Below are 18,102 nucleotides of genomic sequence, written 5' to 3'. Positions count from 1 at the left end.
CTGTTATCCAAAGCCCCCACTCCGGTAAGTGTGTCACACTTGTTGGCTTGGTTACACAGATACCCCAATAGAAGGGCAGCAGAATACCTTGCAGAAGGTTTCCGGGAAGGCTTTAGGATTCCTTATGTCGGGGTACGGGAGGCTTCGTGGTCTGAAAACTTAAAATCAGCTAAGACAATGCCTGAGGTGGTAGCTAAAAAGCTTGAGAAAGAGTGCAGGGAAGGGCGTATTGCAGGTCCATTTGATGCCCCACCGATCCCTCATTTACGGGTATCTCCGTTGGGGGTTGTGCCTAAGAAGGCAGCAGGGGAGTTTAGACTTATCCACCATTTGTCTTATCCACGGGGGTCTTCAGTTAATGATGGAATACCACACGAATTATGTTCTGTGCGATATGCGCCTTTTGATCAGGCAGTAGCTCTGGTTAAGGCCAACGGGCCTGGTGCGTTAATTGCCAAATGCGATATTCAATCGGCATTTCGACTGTTACCAGTGCACCCAACAGATTTTAACCTATTAGGTATGCAATTCCAAGGTAGCTGGTACGTGGATAAGGCAATGCCAATGGGCTGTGCTGTGGCTTGCGCAGCCTTCGAGTCGTTCAGCACATTCTTAGAATGGGCGGTAAAGGCTAAGGGGCAGTTTGATGAGGTCACTCATTATTTGGATGACTTTCTTTTTGTGGGGCCCCGAGGTTCAATGGCATGTGCACAGCGGCTAGCCACGTTTCAGGACTTGGCGGCAGAGCTTGGTGTCCCATTGGCGGCTGAAAAAACAGAGGGACCGGTAGCTTGCCTTTCATATTTGGGGATCGAACTTGATTCCATTGAAGGTACCTCCAGGCTCCCCCAGGATAAAATAATAAAAGTAAGAAGGCTGTTGGGAGAAATGTGTGGGAGGAAGAAATGTACCCTTAAGGAAATGCAAAGCTTGGTTGGACATCTCAACTTTGCATGTAAGGTGATAACACCAGGCAGGGCATTTTGTGCGCGATTAGCGCATTCCACTGCTGGAGTGAAGCAAGCGCATCACCACATAAGGGTGACCCGTCACATAAAAGAAGATTTGACGGTTTGGAGGGAATTTTTGGAAACGTTCAATGGGGTTGCCATATGGCAATCTCCTTTATCAGTTAAGGATAGTTTACAAATTTACTCGGATGCTGCGGGGAGCCTAGGATTCGGGGTATTTTATGAAAACCGATGGTGTTCAAGACGTTGGCCTGATTGCTGGGATGCAGCAGTGCGTAGGGACCTTACCTTTTTAGAAACTTTCCCAATTTTGGTTGCCGTGGAGTTGTGGGGTTCATTGTTTGCTAACAAACGGGTAAAGTTCTGGTGTGACAATCAGGCTGTGGTTCATATAGTGAACAGACAAAGTTCAAAGTCAATGCGAGTTATGAGGTTGCTCCGCAGACTTGTCTTGACTTGTTTGAGGTTTAACGTTACGTTTGTGGCCAGCCACGTATCCGGGGTCCACAACGAAATAGCCGACGCCCTCTCTCGTTTGCAGGACGAGAGGTTCCGTCAGTTGGCCCCGGGTGCGAACGCAGCCCCAGACGTCTTTCCAGAGGAGCTGTGGGCACTTGGCCGAGAATGATTTTACAGGCCGTGCTAGGCTCTGTGGCACCATCTACACGTCGATCGTACTTGGGAGCTGCCAAAAACTTCCTTCTATTTTGCAGAACACTAGGCTGCCGGGGGGACTGGCCTATGAAGGAAAGTTTATTGCTGAGCTACATGGCACATCTGTGGGAGCGTGGGGCATCACATAGAACTATTAGAGTCCAATTAGCGGGACTCTCTTTCTATAGCAAACTGTTTAAGGGTTGGGATCCGGGATCATCGTTTTTGGCAAGAAGGGCCATTAACGGTTGGAGACGTCAAGCCCCTGGGATCCCAGATGCTAGGCGCCCGATTACAAAGAATATTTTACAGAGGTTGCTGCAGAAGTTGCACCACATCTGTTTAAATAAGTATGAGGTCTACCTTACAGGGGCGGCCTTCACGTTGGCCTTTTACGGAGCATTTCGAAGTGGGGAGCTGCTGTCGTACTAGGGCAGGGGCAGCTACAGTTGCCTTACATGATGTAACACTTCATGGGGATGGTCTGTTGATTTGGCTCCAGAAATCGAAAACAGATCAATTGGGCAAGGGTATTTCAGTTCACATCCGAAAGCACGACTTACCTGTTTGTCCGGTACGATGGGTATCTAAGTTTTTGAAAGTTCGCCCAGATATTGTTGGGCCGTTATTGATACATCGGGATGGGTCGTACTTTTCCCGATTTCAGTTTATGGCAGTTCTCAGGCTTTGTCTGAATGAGCTAGGATTGCCTGCTGGACAATTTGGTTCACATTCTTTTAGGATTGGGGCCGCTACGCAGGCTTTGCAAGATGGGGCTTCCACAAAACAGATCATGAAACTTGGGCGGTGGCGCTCAGCAGCCTATAAAGGGTACCTGCGCCCAGATATGGTTCACTAATCTATTCATTGTTCCAGGGATATGCCCTTCGATTTGGACAGTGTTGGTACTGGGGCACAGCATCATCTATTGGGCCAGCCGGTATGCAGTCAATTCTGGTTGGGGCCGTCATCTTGGTTTGGATCACCACCTTCGCATTACATGGTGTGGTCATCGGGGTCTGAGATGGAGATACCTGCTGGACGTTGCATCCCAAGCTATCTATCGTTGGGGGATGCCGAGTGTAATGATTGTTCAGCTGGGTGAAAACGACATACCAAAGATTCCTGGTCGCCAATTGATTAACATCATGGTGGAAGATCTGAAGGTTTTGCAGCAACGTATGCCCCAGACGGTTTTGCTATGGTCAGAACTTTTGAGCCGGCGCGTCTGGAGTTCCATGAAGAAGGCAGCGATCATTAATAGGGCAAAAGCTAAAATTAATCGTTCTATTTGTAGTTTTGTTATTAATTGGGGAGGCCGTGTTGTTAGGCACCCTGACATTGATAGTCAGCTCGGAGCGTTGTTTCGAGCGGATGGAATACACCTATCCGATTGGGGGCATGACATTTGGCTAAATGATATCCGTTGGGCTCTTATTGAATGGTTATGTGGAGTTGAGGGTTGGCGGGATCGAATTCTTCGTTCAGTGGCGTTTGGAACACAGGAGAATGAGCCTATTGGGGGAGCCGGTATGCGATCGGACTCCCCTCAGGGGTTGGGACCTCCTTAACGAGGTGGTTCTAATGAGTGACCAGCTGACCCGGCGGGGCGGCGAGAGTGGCTCATTAATTGACCAGATGACTCTGGAGGTAGTCAAGGAGGTTTGCGCCCTTTGGCCCTCCATATGAGTTATCTTCCATGATTAGAAACCTGATTGGAAGTCCGTATTCCCGGCGGGGAACATTGATGGACTTCTTATCGGGTTGTGTGGGTGGGGCAGTCAGCGGACTGCCTAGGTAAGGCTCATTCACCTGGTGTAGCGCCAACCCTCCGTGGGAGGTTGTTTGATTAAAAGCTGTGGCCATTTTTAAGCCAATGCTGAGTCGCGTCTTCCTTCCACCAAATCTGGCCTCGTACCAGCCAATGGAGCCATAACATGCATGAAGGACATGTAGCTATGTAAAACTCACTCTAATCCAGATGCAATACAGAGACAATTCATTAACTAAACTAAGCTAGTGAATGCCCTTGAGTCAGGCGGTCCAGAGTTTTTTTAAATTATTATTATTATCGCCGTTATCATGACATAACAATCCTGAACTCTGGTTCAAGCCACTGGGGGATGTAATGTGAAATACATCCAGAAGAACTGGTCAACTCTGGTGTCAGGTAAGGACTTGCATCTTTTCCTGGGGGGAAATTAATTTTTAACAAAAATGGAGGGGAAAGTATCTTCCCCTGTGGACTGCTGCCTTTATTCCAGTATATTGTAAGCAAAGAAAATATAAGAAAAGTGTTTCCCCCTAAAGCAGGGGTTGTCAACCCCCTGGCCACGGCCCGCTATTGGGCCGCAAAAGCCTCAGCAGCGGCGGCTGTGCCTCCCTCTCCCCACCTCCCCGGATCGAGAAGCTACCCTGGCCGCGAGCGAATCGGCTGCCAAAGAGGCCGATTCACTTGTGGCCCAGAGAGCTTCTCGCTGCAGGGGGGGAGGGAGGCGCGGCCACCAGCACGCCAGCCGTTGCAAATGCACTTGCGTGGAGTTGTCGCGCATGCGCGCTTGTGCCTGCTGGGACGCAAACGTATGTGTGCGACAGTTCTGCGCAAATGCGTATGCGTGGAGCTGTCGCACATGCACTGAGCTGTTGTGCAAGCACATTTGCATCCCTGGTGGGGGCACAAACACACTTGCACAGCAGGTCAGAGCATGCACGTTTGCGCAGAAATGTGCATGCACGTTTGCGTCCCGGTCGGCGCAAATGCGCATGCACGACAGCTCCATGCATGTACATTTGCGCAGAACTGCCGCTCGTGCACAGCGCCCCAGGCCGCGCTCTCCCCACAACTCCTGCTAGTGGTCCCCAGCCTTAAAAAGGTTGGGGGCTGCTGCCCTAAAGCATCTGTTCTCCAGCGCTCTCTCTTTCTCCCTCCATGTACTTCGGCTGCCCACCTCTATCTGCAGCACCGTCATCACCTGTGTTCTCATACCACTTGTGCTGAACATAGTGGGGGTTTTGGTAGGGAGGAGATCTGATCAATCCGAAGGCAAGACTTGCTAAACAAGCATGCAAAGGATCTGTCAGGGCTGAGCCTGCTGACCCAAGATGCAAGAGGCGAAAGCAGCCATTCATGTGGGTCTGGAATCAAGAGCAGATGTATTGGCTTGAAGTGTCCCTGTTGAAGGCCTTCTTGTCTGTGGAAAGTAAAAGTGGGAAAGGAAAGGGTATTCCAGCGTATGTGACCAGATAAAGGCACCTCAAATGTTTCCATGATGGGCACACCCAGCTTAAAAATAGGAGCCCAATGGCAGGGTGGGACACCGTCAAGAGAGCTATTTTTAATTCACGCGGATGTGCCACAATAGTGTCAGCTTCCAGCTGAACGCTGAAAAAGGCAGAAGGACAGAAAGGCAACGAGATTTCAGGATACATTTAAGTGGGGTAGCTGTGCTAGTCTCCTACAAAACCAACAAAGAGACTGGGGGCACTAACAGATTTTTAGTGACTAACAAATTTATTGGAGCACAAACTTTTGTGTAGAGCCTACATGGGCTGGGGGGGGGGGGAATACCCAGCCCTGCATAGGCTCTTGCTACAATGGGTACGGAACAGTGTAGTTGTATGCAGATGTATGCCCTTCTAAACGCCCCATCATCAATGTGTAGGGTGCGATGCTGAGGACAGCACTACGAGGAGAAGCCGAGAACAGGACTGGGAGCATGCAGGTGGGCTCAACTGCAGCTGTTTTATGTCTTGTTACATAAAAAGGTTTAGAAATCTCTGTCCAGTGTCCAAGGTAAGGAGAGACATTCCTCCTAAGGACAACTGTGATTTGAAACCAACTCTGGACTATTAAAAACTGTATTATAAATATGGTTTGGTGGAGAGGAAATCAACCATGACTGACATTAGCATCCTATTGCATACTTGGGATCAATGGGAAGAAGAAGTCCTGTCGAGGATAAAGCCAGCCTGCCCCCTCATTTACCTTCCTCTCGCATCTTCTCTCTGGGTTTCTTTATGATACAGGCAAGCTGGAGCCATTAACCAAGAGTCTTGGACTTGCTTCCCAGAACTGCAACAGTTCATTAACATCCTGACTCCTTTCCCAGTTTCCTTGCTTGAAAACTTTTGTGCCCTACGAGGACACCCCTCAAGATTTATTATGTCTACTTATATCTATTTCCAGTATAGTTACACTTTAGGAGCAGAGCTCCTTGGCTATAAAGTTGCATACATTTCATTCCCAACAAATCAAATTAAAGGTGACTTCATAGGGCTATTTTTCTAAAAATTGGAGAGGATATATTTGTCATTCTCACTTGTGAAAAACTGTGGCGTGAAGAACATGAAGTTTGGTTGCCTCTTTTTTGTTCTGTGTGTTTTAGCAGAGATTATTATTTCTTTCACAAATATCAAGAACAGAAGTACTCTCCTTGTAAATGCCTGTTGAATTGCAGCAGTGTGTGCCTTCCATTTGGCTCACCCTGCGATCCCCTCCTGTTAGCTGTCTGCTCATATTCTTCCAGGGAGTGGGGCCCAAGAAGCTCATTGAATGCAGTGCCTGGCCAAAGAGATATATCACAGCCCACCCATTCAGCAGCTACAAACTACATGCAGCAACAGGCTTGTGAGAGGGAGCCAACAGGCCATGTGAAGGACCTCTGGAGGTCTGGACTGAAGGCAATTCTGTAGCTGCTGTCTACACCCACTGATCAAAGCTTACTGCTTGCATAGGGGGTTGAACACACACACATAGCACACACCTCCTTCTCCGAATCATTGATCATTGCAAAGTGAAGAAGACCAGCCATCCCTCCGGTTTGCTTCACTTTCCCACGGTTCTTGCCTTTGACTGTTAACCTTTTAAAAAAACAAACAATCTGGTGTTTATCACAGGTTGGACCAGCAGATATTGCTACTTATGTGCTTCTCTGATATGCAGGCCGTGAGGGCATGTACCTTTTCAGTGACTGACTGCTCCTGTCCTCTGGGACAGCCTTTTGTGTGGATTTTGTGAGTTGCCTTTTTTCAAAAATGCAGAATATACATAATTAAGTAAATAAGATACTTCTAGGCTAGATAGTTCCAGGTCAGTAGATTCAAGCAACCTGTTCTCTTTCTATCTCAAGTAATTTTCTTCAATCCCACAGCATGCTCAGAGTCTGTACAGGACAACTGAGTGGCAGCATAAGCTCCAGGCTGCTTCAGTTATTGACCCACATTTCTACAGGAGGTAGAGGGATATATATCAATCAATATATCTAATTCTTAACATGGACATATCTCTGGCTTGGAGCAATGAATGTGTTAGACATATCTTTCTAGAAACCTGGAAACACCCTAGATTTGCAGAAAATCAAAAAATAATACATTGAGAGATAGAAGCAGCACCTGTAGCTTTAAGAAATAAAGGCGCTTGGCTATTGCTAGGCAGCAACATTATTGCCAGCTTTCAGACCTTGGTTCCTATCAGTAAAAGACAGGGTAAGGGAAGAGGAAGGACTTATTCAGGCCACGTCTTGCAGCAACCATTGGATTACTTCATATCATATGAGTTGTGCAACTCACTGAAGACTGGCTCCTGGTTACTGTTGACAGCAGCCATCCCATGAAAACCAGTGTGGTCTAGTGGTTAGCGACTAAGATCTGGAAACACAGGTTCAAGTCAGAACTCTGCTATGGAAGCATACTGGCTGATTGCTATGGAAGCACACTACCTCACAGGATTGTTGTGACAATAAAATGCAGTATAATGAAAGCTATTGTGAGTCCCTGTGTAGAAAAGGATGGAGTATATAGGAAATATCTCTTCATAAATTCTTGCAGGTCTCTTCACAGTCAAATCTGTGTATATTTAAATCCAGAGACTGGAGCCATGAACTGACAAGGCAGATATTTCTACAAACCTGAAAAAGGCCCAGGTTTTCAAAATAGTCATAACAGGAAGAAAAAACAGGAGGATAAAGCCCTCCAAAAATATAGAAGCACCACCAGTAGCTTTAAAAAACAAATATCTTCTCAACAGCTGTTGGTTGGCAGCCACAAAAGTCCTGACTTCTGTTGGTAAAAAGCAGGGAAGAGGGACCTTCCCAGGGCTATTCTGGCCTTCCAGCCCATCACTGCTTCCCTCCCTGCTCTGGAGAGAGGACTGGTCAGGGCCAGGCCCAGCAGCAACCGCAGTGCAGCTTGCTACCATACAATTGGTGCAACCCACCCAGGCATGCCAGTGTCTATCAGATGTTATACAACTTGCCTGGGCCTGGTGGCAGCCTTTTCACAACCTGCATAGCTTAGGTGGGTCTGGGACTGGCCGCCACATGACTTATCTGAGCAACGTGCTCCTGTACAAATTTTTCAGTTTAGGCAGACTTTTCTCAGGGAAAGGCTGTCTGGGAGAGGGAAGGGGGGGGGGGAAGCTGGTCAGTATGGTGTACCATGGAACGCTGCCATAGAGGTTTTCTGGGTGACCTTGGGCCAGTTACTCTCTCTCAGTCTGATTTACCTCACAAATTGGCTGTGGGGATAAAATGGAGCAGAGGAGAATGATGTATCCTGACCTAGATTCCCATTGCTTAGAAAGGAAGTAAATTAATAATAGGCAGAGGGAAGCATATAAAATAAAGGTTTGTTGGTGAGTGAGAAGGACCGAAGGAAGCAGGGAATGGGGGAAGGCTATGCCAGGAGGAAAGAGAAAGAAATAGTGTGGGGAAGGTGATACTGGGGAAATAGAGTGCCCCCTGCAACTGTACAACTTGATTGAGAGTCAGCTTGGTGTTGTGGTTAAGAGTGGTGGCCTCTAATCTGGAGAACTAAGTTTGGTTTCCCATTCCCCCACATGCAGTCATCTGGGTGACCTTAGGCCAGTCACAGTTCTCCCAGGGCTCTCTCAGCCCCACCTACCCCACAGGGTGTCTGTTGTGGGGAGAGGAACGGTAGGCAATTGTAAGTTGCTTTGAGACTTCTTTGGGTACTAAAAAGCAGGGTGCAAAATCCCAGCTTCTTTGTGGGTTCCCACTTGTATATATACCTCAGATGCCTAGAGCTCTCCTGACTGCTTCCTTGCCTTAATTGGATCCAGACTGTTCCTCCTTCCTTTTTGGGCAGAGCTGAGGGGCAGTGTCATTCGTGGTCTCTGTAACCTCAGCATGGCTTCTCTCCAGCATAGGGAATGAGATCTCTCTCATGTCCCTGCCACATTCACAACTTTTAACGCCTTCCTCTGGAAAGGGAATCCAGCCAAGGGAAACCACAACTCGTGTTGTACAGAACCACAACCGTTTCATCTTTCCCTGACAATGAGCCACACTCCCTACTGGGGCCAAACCTTCCCTTGAAAAATAGGGAGGGAGGTGAGGTAGAGTAAGGGTCACAGCTTAAATGTGATCTGGTGTTTTCAGGTAGTTCATTCTTTGACGTTCTGTGATGGACTTTTTTGGAACACAGATTCCCTGTTCAGCTATGATATGAGTGAGCTGGCTCTGGTCAGCTTCTCTTTTCTCCCTGAGACTGCACAGGCCAGAACTGTGGTTAGCACACAGGGCTGTAGAATGTTTGTGAGCATGGTAAGAAATCTGCCTTGCCATGGATCCTCCCCTGCAACTGGAGGAGGGTACTTGTAATAAGTGAAATAAGGGCAAGAAGAGAGCTGGATGCCATTTCAAATGTTTGCCTGGAGTAAGCTGTCTTTGACTCCATGCTGTGGTTGCTGGGAGTAATAATTTAGCATAAATGCACATATAAGAATGTAATATGAAGAGCCTTAATCAGCCCAAGAGTCTGCTTCATCCGGCAGTCTGTCTTTAAGGCAGCTCGAGATGATTCTTCATGTAGCTTTCATTGGCAGTGGAGCGCCTGCACAACAGTTCTCCCCACATTTTCCTTGTCTCAGCTTTGAGGGACACTTTTTATTAAATTGGTAATAGACAGGTCATTACACTGTTAATCCCCCAGGACAATAAACTGGCCGGGCGGAATGCTCTGTCAAGTGCAGGGCCTTATATGGAACACAGAGCTGATCTACCGGGCCTCTGGTTGAGGCCTGAAATTATATCTGAAATCCACTGGCCTATCAGAATCCACCACACTATACTCCATTCAAAGGGTTTTGTATGACCCCCCCCCCCCACTCTTTCCTATATGACAGAGAGAGCTTGGCACATTTAGTAGTTAACTTTTCTGTTTTGAATGTTTTAAAGTTTATTTAACTTCAATTCCTTATTCTTATTTCTGTGTTTTTATTTGTAATTTTATTTTTTTGTTATCCGCCCTGAGTCCCTGGAGAGAGGAAGGAAAATAAATGTAAAAAATAAATACATAAAATTAACATCAATATATCTAAATCTCATAATGTTCATATATGTGGATACTTTAATCCAGAGATTTGAGCCAAGAACAGACAAGACACAGCTCTCAACAAACCTGAAAGATACTACAGGTTTGCAGAAAAATCCAAAACCTGAAAATAAAACCCAAGGGCATTAAAAAAAAAACCCTTTAAAATAATTGTGGGATTTTCCTTATAATTCTGCATTGCAAAGGGATGGATACTTAAAAAAAAATATATAGAAGCTCGGAACTGGTCAATTATGGCAATCAATCATCTTTAACCGCTCCTGCGGTTAAATAAAGCCCTAAGGGCTATTGGGGAGGAGTTAGGGCGGGCTCTGTCCGTGATAAAAACTCTGATTCGCCCCTCCAAGTGCTACTCAAGGGCCAAGCAGCCAATGGGGAGGCGCGCGAAGCGCCTTTGTATTGGCCCCTCACCAGGACAGACCAAAATTCCATTCACCCAGCCCAGTCTGGCTGCCAGTCCTCTCCTGACCACCAAAGGGAGAGGGGGGTCAGTAGGGCTGCCAAGGGGGATGAGAGCACAGACTGCCCCAACCCTCTTTGCCCCAAGGCTGTCCTAACTGTCATGTCCAACTGCAAATTGCCTCAGAACCCTGACAAAGCTGGCAGGAGCCGCCCCCCCCTTTCAGGCATGCTGTGAAGGAGCCTTTGTCAGGCCCTGACTGAGGGGAGGGAGGCGTTTTCCTTCAGAGAGCAACGCAGGGGAGCTTCAGGGCATTCCTTTTGAGGGGGAGGAGACTTTCCCCTTCTGCCAAACAGTTGCCTGACAGGGAGGCCACAGAAAAGCCCCTTCTCACTTAAAATACTGCTCTGGCCGGGGGCTAGACACAGCCAAGCCATGTTCCTTTCTTCTTTGCAACTCTCTGCAAATTTGAAGCCTACTGCACAGTGTTATTCTGAAAACGAAACTGGCTCTTTTGTCTCCTGTTTCATCTGCACAACAACCCTGTGCAGTAGACCTCAAGTCTTTCAATTCAACAACAACCTGTGTGGGAGGCCTTAAATGTTTCTTCTCTACCACAACCCTGTCCAAAGTAGCCCTTTCTGCCTGGGGAGCTGATCTTTATACTCTGCAGGTGAGCTGTAATTCCAGGAGCTCTCCAGGCCCCACCTGGAGGTTGGCTACCCCTGGGTTGGAAGTATTCCTGGAGGTTTGGAGGTGGGACTTCAAAATCGTACAATGCCTCAGAGTCCAGCCTTCAAAGGAGCCATTTTTGCCTGCAGTTGGGAGGGAGTGGTGCAGAGGTGTTCTTCCTGGCTTATGGGTTATGGCCAGCCCTTACCAGCAACTGTACAGGCAGACCAGCATCAGTCCTGTGAGTCTGGAAAGTGCAGGAAGATCTAAATAAATATTTACAGCCTGAAACTGTAAATAGAGAACAAGTAAATGTCTGGAGACACATGGTAACTGAATGACTTATTGGCCTGGCAAATAACCTTGGCCTGGCAAATAAAAAAACCTTACTAAGGTCAAGACTGCTGTGCACAGAGAGTCTTTCTCTTAGGGTTGCCAGCTTCCCTGTGAGGCTCGCTACCCCACCTCCCTTATGGGGAGTCTGCTATGGGGAGAGAAAGGGAAGTCAATTGGAAAATGCTTTGAGACACCTGAGGCCTGCTGGGTCACTGCGGCCCATTCCCAGTTCTCTCAGATCTCTTATAACCCCACATACCTCACAGGTTGACTATTGTGGAGAGACAAATGGAAAAGGTATTTGTAAACCGCTTTGAGACTCCTTTGGGTAGTAAGCAATAGGGTACAAAAATCTGTTCTTCTAAGGAGCAACCATGAAAGAAGCATATGGGCACATAACATTTTATCACCAGTGAAAAAATGGAAAAGAAGGAAAAGGGTGGACACCTGTGTACTGTGACTACCCCATGTGTATTAGGGCAGAGGGGCATTTCGGTGAATGTGGCCTAAATCACACAAGAAGGGAAATGATGCAGAACTAGGAGGAATTGGTTGCCATGTAATCTTCCCCTAAGAAGAGTCTCCAGTCTGATTTTCCCTTCACATATCTGAGGAAATGGCTCTGGAAACCACTATGCCAAAATTCCCAAAGATCAGTCCTCTCCCACAATCAATGAACAGTCCACACCACAGGTTCTTGACACCCATATCTCCACACCCATACCCTCATTTGCCACCATGCCACCACAACCTCCCACACAACACACACATTCCACCCCATGCTCTTACAGACTGGACAACTCCTCCCCTTCCTCTTCCCACTGCCAAGCTCTAGCACCCGTTGTGTTCTTGGATACAACGGGCTTTGCCCCTAGTTATGACATAAGGCCACAGCAATCTGTCAATTAACCTTCCATGGTCTGGGAAAATGTTGGCCAATAAAAGAAGCTCTGCTTTGTCTGCAGAAGTTCCCAGGTTCAGTCTCTGCCATCTCAAGTTAAAAGACCTAGATAACAGTCAGTATGAAAGACCTCAGCCTGAGACTCTGGAGAGCCACTATCGGCCTAAGTGGATGATGGTCTGATTCATGTGTGCATTGATTTGGGTGGGACCTACAAAAATGTGCACTATCCCATCCACGTGGCATTCAGTAATACTTTGGTTTTTCTAAAAAGTCCATACCAAAGTAGATTTGCAAAACATCCATGAAGAAGCAGCCTATCACTGGACAGCTGGGTGATCATTAAAAGCCCAAAAACAGACCATCAAGGCAAGAGTTCTCCCATGTAATTTTTTCCCAGCATCACCTGTCCCAAATATTGGCAGTATGGTATACGATACATAGAGTGCCTCTAGTGATGGAAGAGTAAGGAGATGACTCTTTTTAATTAGGAATTTGCTCTCTGCCAGGATCACCACTTTCTCTTTGATTTAGGTGTTGTTCACATGGTATGTTTGTTCTTTCAGATAACAAAATGTGTCTAAAGTCTAAAGATTAGGACCGTTTCAGTACTGTCTCACTGGAAAAGCTGTAACAATGTAAGATTCCCTTTCCTGCCTTTTCTCACATCACCAAAGTTATATTGGTGGAAAGGAATGAAATCATAGCTGCACCCCAACTTACCTTTATCCACTAGGCCAGTGGTCCCCAACCTTTTTATCACCGGGGACCACTCAACGCTTGACAATTTTACTGAGGCCCGGTGGGGGGGGGGTAGTTTACTCCTCTACTCTCAACCACTGCCCTAATGCTCTCTGGTCGCTATGGTAATGTTTAAACATCCCTTCAAAATACGATACAGACACGCCACAACAATGAACATAAGGAACATTTTATTTTCATGGAAATTTTAACTCATGACAATGACAAATCAATGGGAACCCTGAGCTTGTTTCTCTGCAACGAGATAGTCCCATCTGGGAGTGATGGGCGACAATGACACCCGAAGTGTGTTGTAAAGGGCCGGGGGGGGGGGATGAACTAAAGGTACGGGGGGGGGGGAGAAGGCGTCCTTTGCGGCCCACCTCCAATTCATCTATGGACCACATGTGGTCCGCAGCCCACAGGTTGGGGAACCCTACACTAGGCTATTTGCATAGTCCTTCCGTGCAGACACACCGTGATAACTCTGCTTTTGCTTAGAGATTTTCCATCCTGTATACAGCTATATGCATATTCACTGTATATATTTCAGACATGCAAAAAAGGCTCATGTTTCCGAGTTCTGTGGGCTTGGGGGGGGGGGGGGGACAGTCAAGCTACAGGCTACCAAAACCTTTCCCCTATCCCTCAAGATGGCTTGAGAGATATTTCTGCAACATTCTTCCTTCCTTGCCACAATTCATTTGGAATCAGATGATATTATTAACTCATAATTACTACATATTAATGGCCCTATATTGTTAAATGAGTATATGGATTGCCTGCTTTTCAAAAGCTGCCTTGTTGGGGCTTGGAAGGATTTCTCTGTTTCTCTGGCTCAAATTTTGATTGGCTGGGGCAGTTTTAGCATAAATTAACCTCCAATCAGAAATTCAACCCCATTGTGGTTTTAAAATGTGCTCATCCAATTTCAATAAAATCTCAAATTTTCCTGTGGTTTTGGTAGGATTACAATATTATGCGGTAACAAATTATGTTTCAGTGAGCTAAATTTCTGGGATTCTATCACTGACTTCTCTGGGATGGATTACTGGATTGTTCAATATTGAACCAAGGGTGTACCTATGGGGAACTACAGTGATGCTGAGCATTGCAAATATTACCTATTTTCTAGCCATAAAAAAGAAGGAAGCTGTGGTTTGCCCTAGATCCCATTATTTGTTAACTCTCCTGTTTTATTACCAAAAAAAAAAGTGGTGGTGGGGTGGTGGTGGATTGGAATTGCAAACCCAGTATGTATTGCAAAGGGAATTCCATAAGTACTATGTTTAACATTGTCTAATTGACTTAAATTGTGTATTCGCCTTTATGTATGCTATTTGTTTAATATCTTGCCAAGAAAGAAGGATCCGTCCTTTTGGTAAAAACAACTGAGTCTAAAATGGTACAAAATTTATTTCTGAGAGCTAGATTTTTAAAATGAGATTTTAAAATAGAGATTAGGAAAAATTCCTAGATAATTGCAGATACTTTGACATCACTTCCCGCTGTGGCATCACAGTGCCTTCAATGTCATTTTGCCTCCAAAGTTTTCTCCTGCTGCTCATGCAATTGAACATGGATAAAAGAGTGTGGGGGTGGAAGTTTGTCCACAGGGCAAGGGCACCTGGTAAGCCTAGGCCTCTTCTGCATGATGGATAAGCTGATGAAAACTCACTAAATACACCATTGTTTTTCTGATCTCTGCACAGAAGAGTGAATTTACTCCGCAAAACTGATTTTGCTCTGCATGGTGAACTGCCTCTTCGGTGCTTTAAGCGTCTTTTAAGCGTTGTTTCTGAAAGATGCTTTTCACCGATTCATTTCTCCCCTGCCTGCCTGAGACGGAATATTAAACATGCAGAGAAGATCTTTAGTTATGCAGATGAGTGACTGCATTTGAGAACAAAGCAAAGTTGGCAAAACTACAGGGGGCAGGGCTATGAATTGTTTCATGCAGAGAGCATTGCAATGTAGTTTTTCAACAGATTATATTCAATGCAGAACAACAATTGTAATATAATAAAGCGGTTTAAATTGTTTTTTAAACTGTTTTATTTGGCTCCATGCAGAATACCTCCTAGCTAGTTCCTGCATGCTACTTGGAATAAAGACAGCCTTCGGCATAATCCTGCTTCCTTTCTCTAAGGAGGGGGCAAAATTCTGCTGCTATCAGATTTACAGACTGTAAAAACAAACAAACAAAGACCAGTGAAAAGTGTTTCCCACCTCACAATCTCAGGTAAACTGTAACTTGTGCAAAATCAAAGTCCTTGATATTCAACTGAAGTAATCGTTTGGAAAGGAGGCCCATATTTATTGGAAGGATGCACACCTCTTGGTAGTTTATTATAACTCATATAATTTAAAGAAATCAACTCAGAAAATATTGGGGGGGCCCATCCCAAGTTTGCTTTATGAAATTGAGCAAAGAAAGCCCAGGATGAAAGGGAGAGGATTGTCCAAACTAAGGGTGGCCTATAATCATAGAATCATAGAGTTGGAAGGGGCCATACAGGCCATCTAGTCCAACCCCCTGCTCAACGCAGGATTAGCCCTAAGCATCCTAAAGCATCCAAGAAAAGTATGTATCCAACCTTTGCTTGAAGACTGCCACTGAGGGGGAGCTCACCACCTCCTTAGGCAGCCTATTCCACTGCTGAACTACTCTGACTGTGAAAAATTTTTTCCTGATATCTAGCCTATATCGTTGTACTTGAAGTTTAAACCCATTACTGCGTGTCCTCTCCTCTGCAGCCAACGGAAACAGCATCTTGCCCTCCTCCAAGTGACAACCTTTCAAATACTTAAAGAGGGCTATCATGTCCCCTCTCAACCTCCTTTTCTCCAGGCTGAACATTCCCAAGTCCCTCAACCTATCTTCATAGGGCTTGGTCCCTTGGCCCCAGATCATCTTCGTCGCTCTCCTCTGTACCCTTTCAATTTTATCTACGTCCTTCTTGAAGTGAGGCCTCCAGAACTGCACACAGTACTCCAGGTGTGGTCTGACCAGTGCCGTATACAATGGGACTATGACATCTTGTGATTTTGATGTGATGCCTCTGTTGATACAGCCCAAAATGGCATTTGCCTTTTTTACCGCTGCATCACACTGCCTGCTCATGTTTAGTTTACAATCCACAAGTACCCCAAGGTCTCGTTCACACACAGTGTTATCTAGAAGCGTATCCCCCATCCAGTAGGCATGCTTTTCATTTTTCCGACCTAGATGCAGAACTTTACACTTATCTTTATTAAATTGCATCTTGTTCTCATTTGCCCATTTTACCATTGTGTTCAGATCTCATTGAACTCTGTCTCTATCTTCCGGAGTATTTGCCAGTCCTCCCAATTTGGGGAGGCTTGTGAAGGGATTGAACCCAGAACAATCTGCCTCTCCTGGAAAGCCCTCTATCTGGACAACACCCTGCCCTATCAGGTCCTTTTCTGACCTCACACACACACTCCTCCTCTGAAGGGACGGGTGGTCAACAAAGTCATTAGTCAATATTTGTGCTAACCCTGATGCAGATTGTCATAGGGTGTCTCCAGAGGGCAGTCTCCAGGGTGGCCAGCTGCCTCACTGGTGTATTTCCCATTCTCACATCTGCCAGAGAACCTAGATATGCTGGCTGCTCAGGGCCTACACTGCTTTTTGGCAGGACCCACAGTTCTGCACCTGTCTTGCTTATCTATAAAAGCCTGAGGCAAACACATTCCTCTCTTAGATACAAATGGAAAATTTGAATATCTGATCCAATTTGCCTATTTAAAAGAGCAACAAATGGATCCAGAAATTATAACTAAATCAGCGGACAAATGAGGTAGGATTGTTATTTGGAATATGAATTATTATAAGCATGAAGCCATGAATCATAGAATCATAGAGTTGGAAGGGACCTCATGGGTCATCTAGTCCAACCCCCTGTACTATGCAGGACACTCCCATCCATAGCGCTCATCCACAGTAACCTGCCACCCCTTTGTCTTCACAGAATCAGCTTCTCTGTGAGATGGCTATCTAGCCTCTGTTTAAAAATTTCTAATGATGGAGAACCCACCACCTCCCAAGGAAGCCTGTTCCACTGAGAAACCGCTCTAATTGTCAGGAACTTTTCCTGATGTTTAGACGGAATTTCTTTTGGATTAATTGCATCCCATTGGTTCTGATCCTTCCCTCCAGGGCAAGAGAGAACAATTCTGCTCCGTCCTCTATATCAGTGGTCCCCAACCTTTCTGAGGCTGGGGACCGGCAGGGCATCGGTCTGCGCCCGCGCGGACCGTGCCCGCTCATCGGGCCGCGCCCCCGCATGCCACGGCCGCGCATCGGGCCGCGCCAGCAGGCCGCACATCAGGCCACGGCCACGGGCCCCGCCCGCACAGGCCACACCCGTGCATCAGGCCACGGCCACGGGCCCCGCCCGCACAGGCCACACCCGCGCATCAGGCCACGGCCACGGGCCCCGCCCGCACAAGCCACACCCGCGCATCAGGCCACGGCCACGGGCCCCGCCTGCACAGGCCACACCCGCGCATCAGGCCACGGCCACGGGCCCCGCCCGCACAGGCCACACCCGCGCATCAGGCCACGGCCACGGGCCCCGCCCACACAGGCCACACCCGCGCATCAGGCCACGGCCACGGGCCCCGCCTGCACAGGCCACACCCATGCATCAGGCCACGGCCACGGGCCCCGCCCGCACAGGCCACACCCGTGCATCGGGCCACGGCCACGGGCCGCGCCCGCACGGCTGCACGGCACGGCCCTGATTCCCTCTCCCCGCCCTCCCGCAGTAAGAAGCTTCCCGGGCCGCAAGCTTGCAGCCTGGGAAGTTTTTTACTGTGGGGGGGGGGGCGGGGAGAGGGAACCGCGGCCCGGCACCATGGCCTTCATGGCCCAGCACTGGGCCACGGCCCGCAGGTTGGGGACCACTGCTCTATATGGCACCCTTTTAAATACTTAAAGATGGTTATCAGATCCCCTCTCAGTCATCTCCTCTCCAGGCTAAACAGACCAAGTTCCCAATTGTATTATTCTATGATTCTACATTATTTACTTGATTTACTTGATATTG

The 18,102-nt window shown here is 47.2% G+C and overlaps 1 long non-coding RNA gene across 1 annotated transcript in view; it reads left to right on the top strand.

The window, feature by feature from the left end:
- LOC143831133 (uncharacterized) overlaps positions 1–2,541 on the top strand; it is a 76,372-nt gene extending 73,831 nt beyond the window's left edge. The window contains exon 3 of the long non-coding RNA XR_013228742.1: positions 2,502–2,541. This is a non-coding gene — a long non-coding RNA (uncharacterized LOC143831133). The remainder of the gene's footprint in view (positions 1–2,501) is intronic.
- Positions 2,542–18,102: the final 15,561 nt, after the last annotated feature.

Source organism: Paroedura picta, chromosome 3 (genome assembly GCF_049243985.1).
Source record: "Paroedura picta isolate Pp20150507F chromosome 3, Ppicta_v3.0, whole genome shotgun sequence".
Taxonomy (NCBI): Eukaryota; Metazoa; Chordata; class Lepidosauria; order Squamata; family Gekkonidae; genus Paroedura; species Paroedura picta.
Note: the sequence above shows the minus strand (reverse complement) of the source record. Positions and strands in the feature narration are given on the sequence as shown.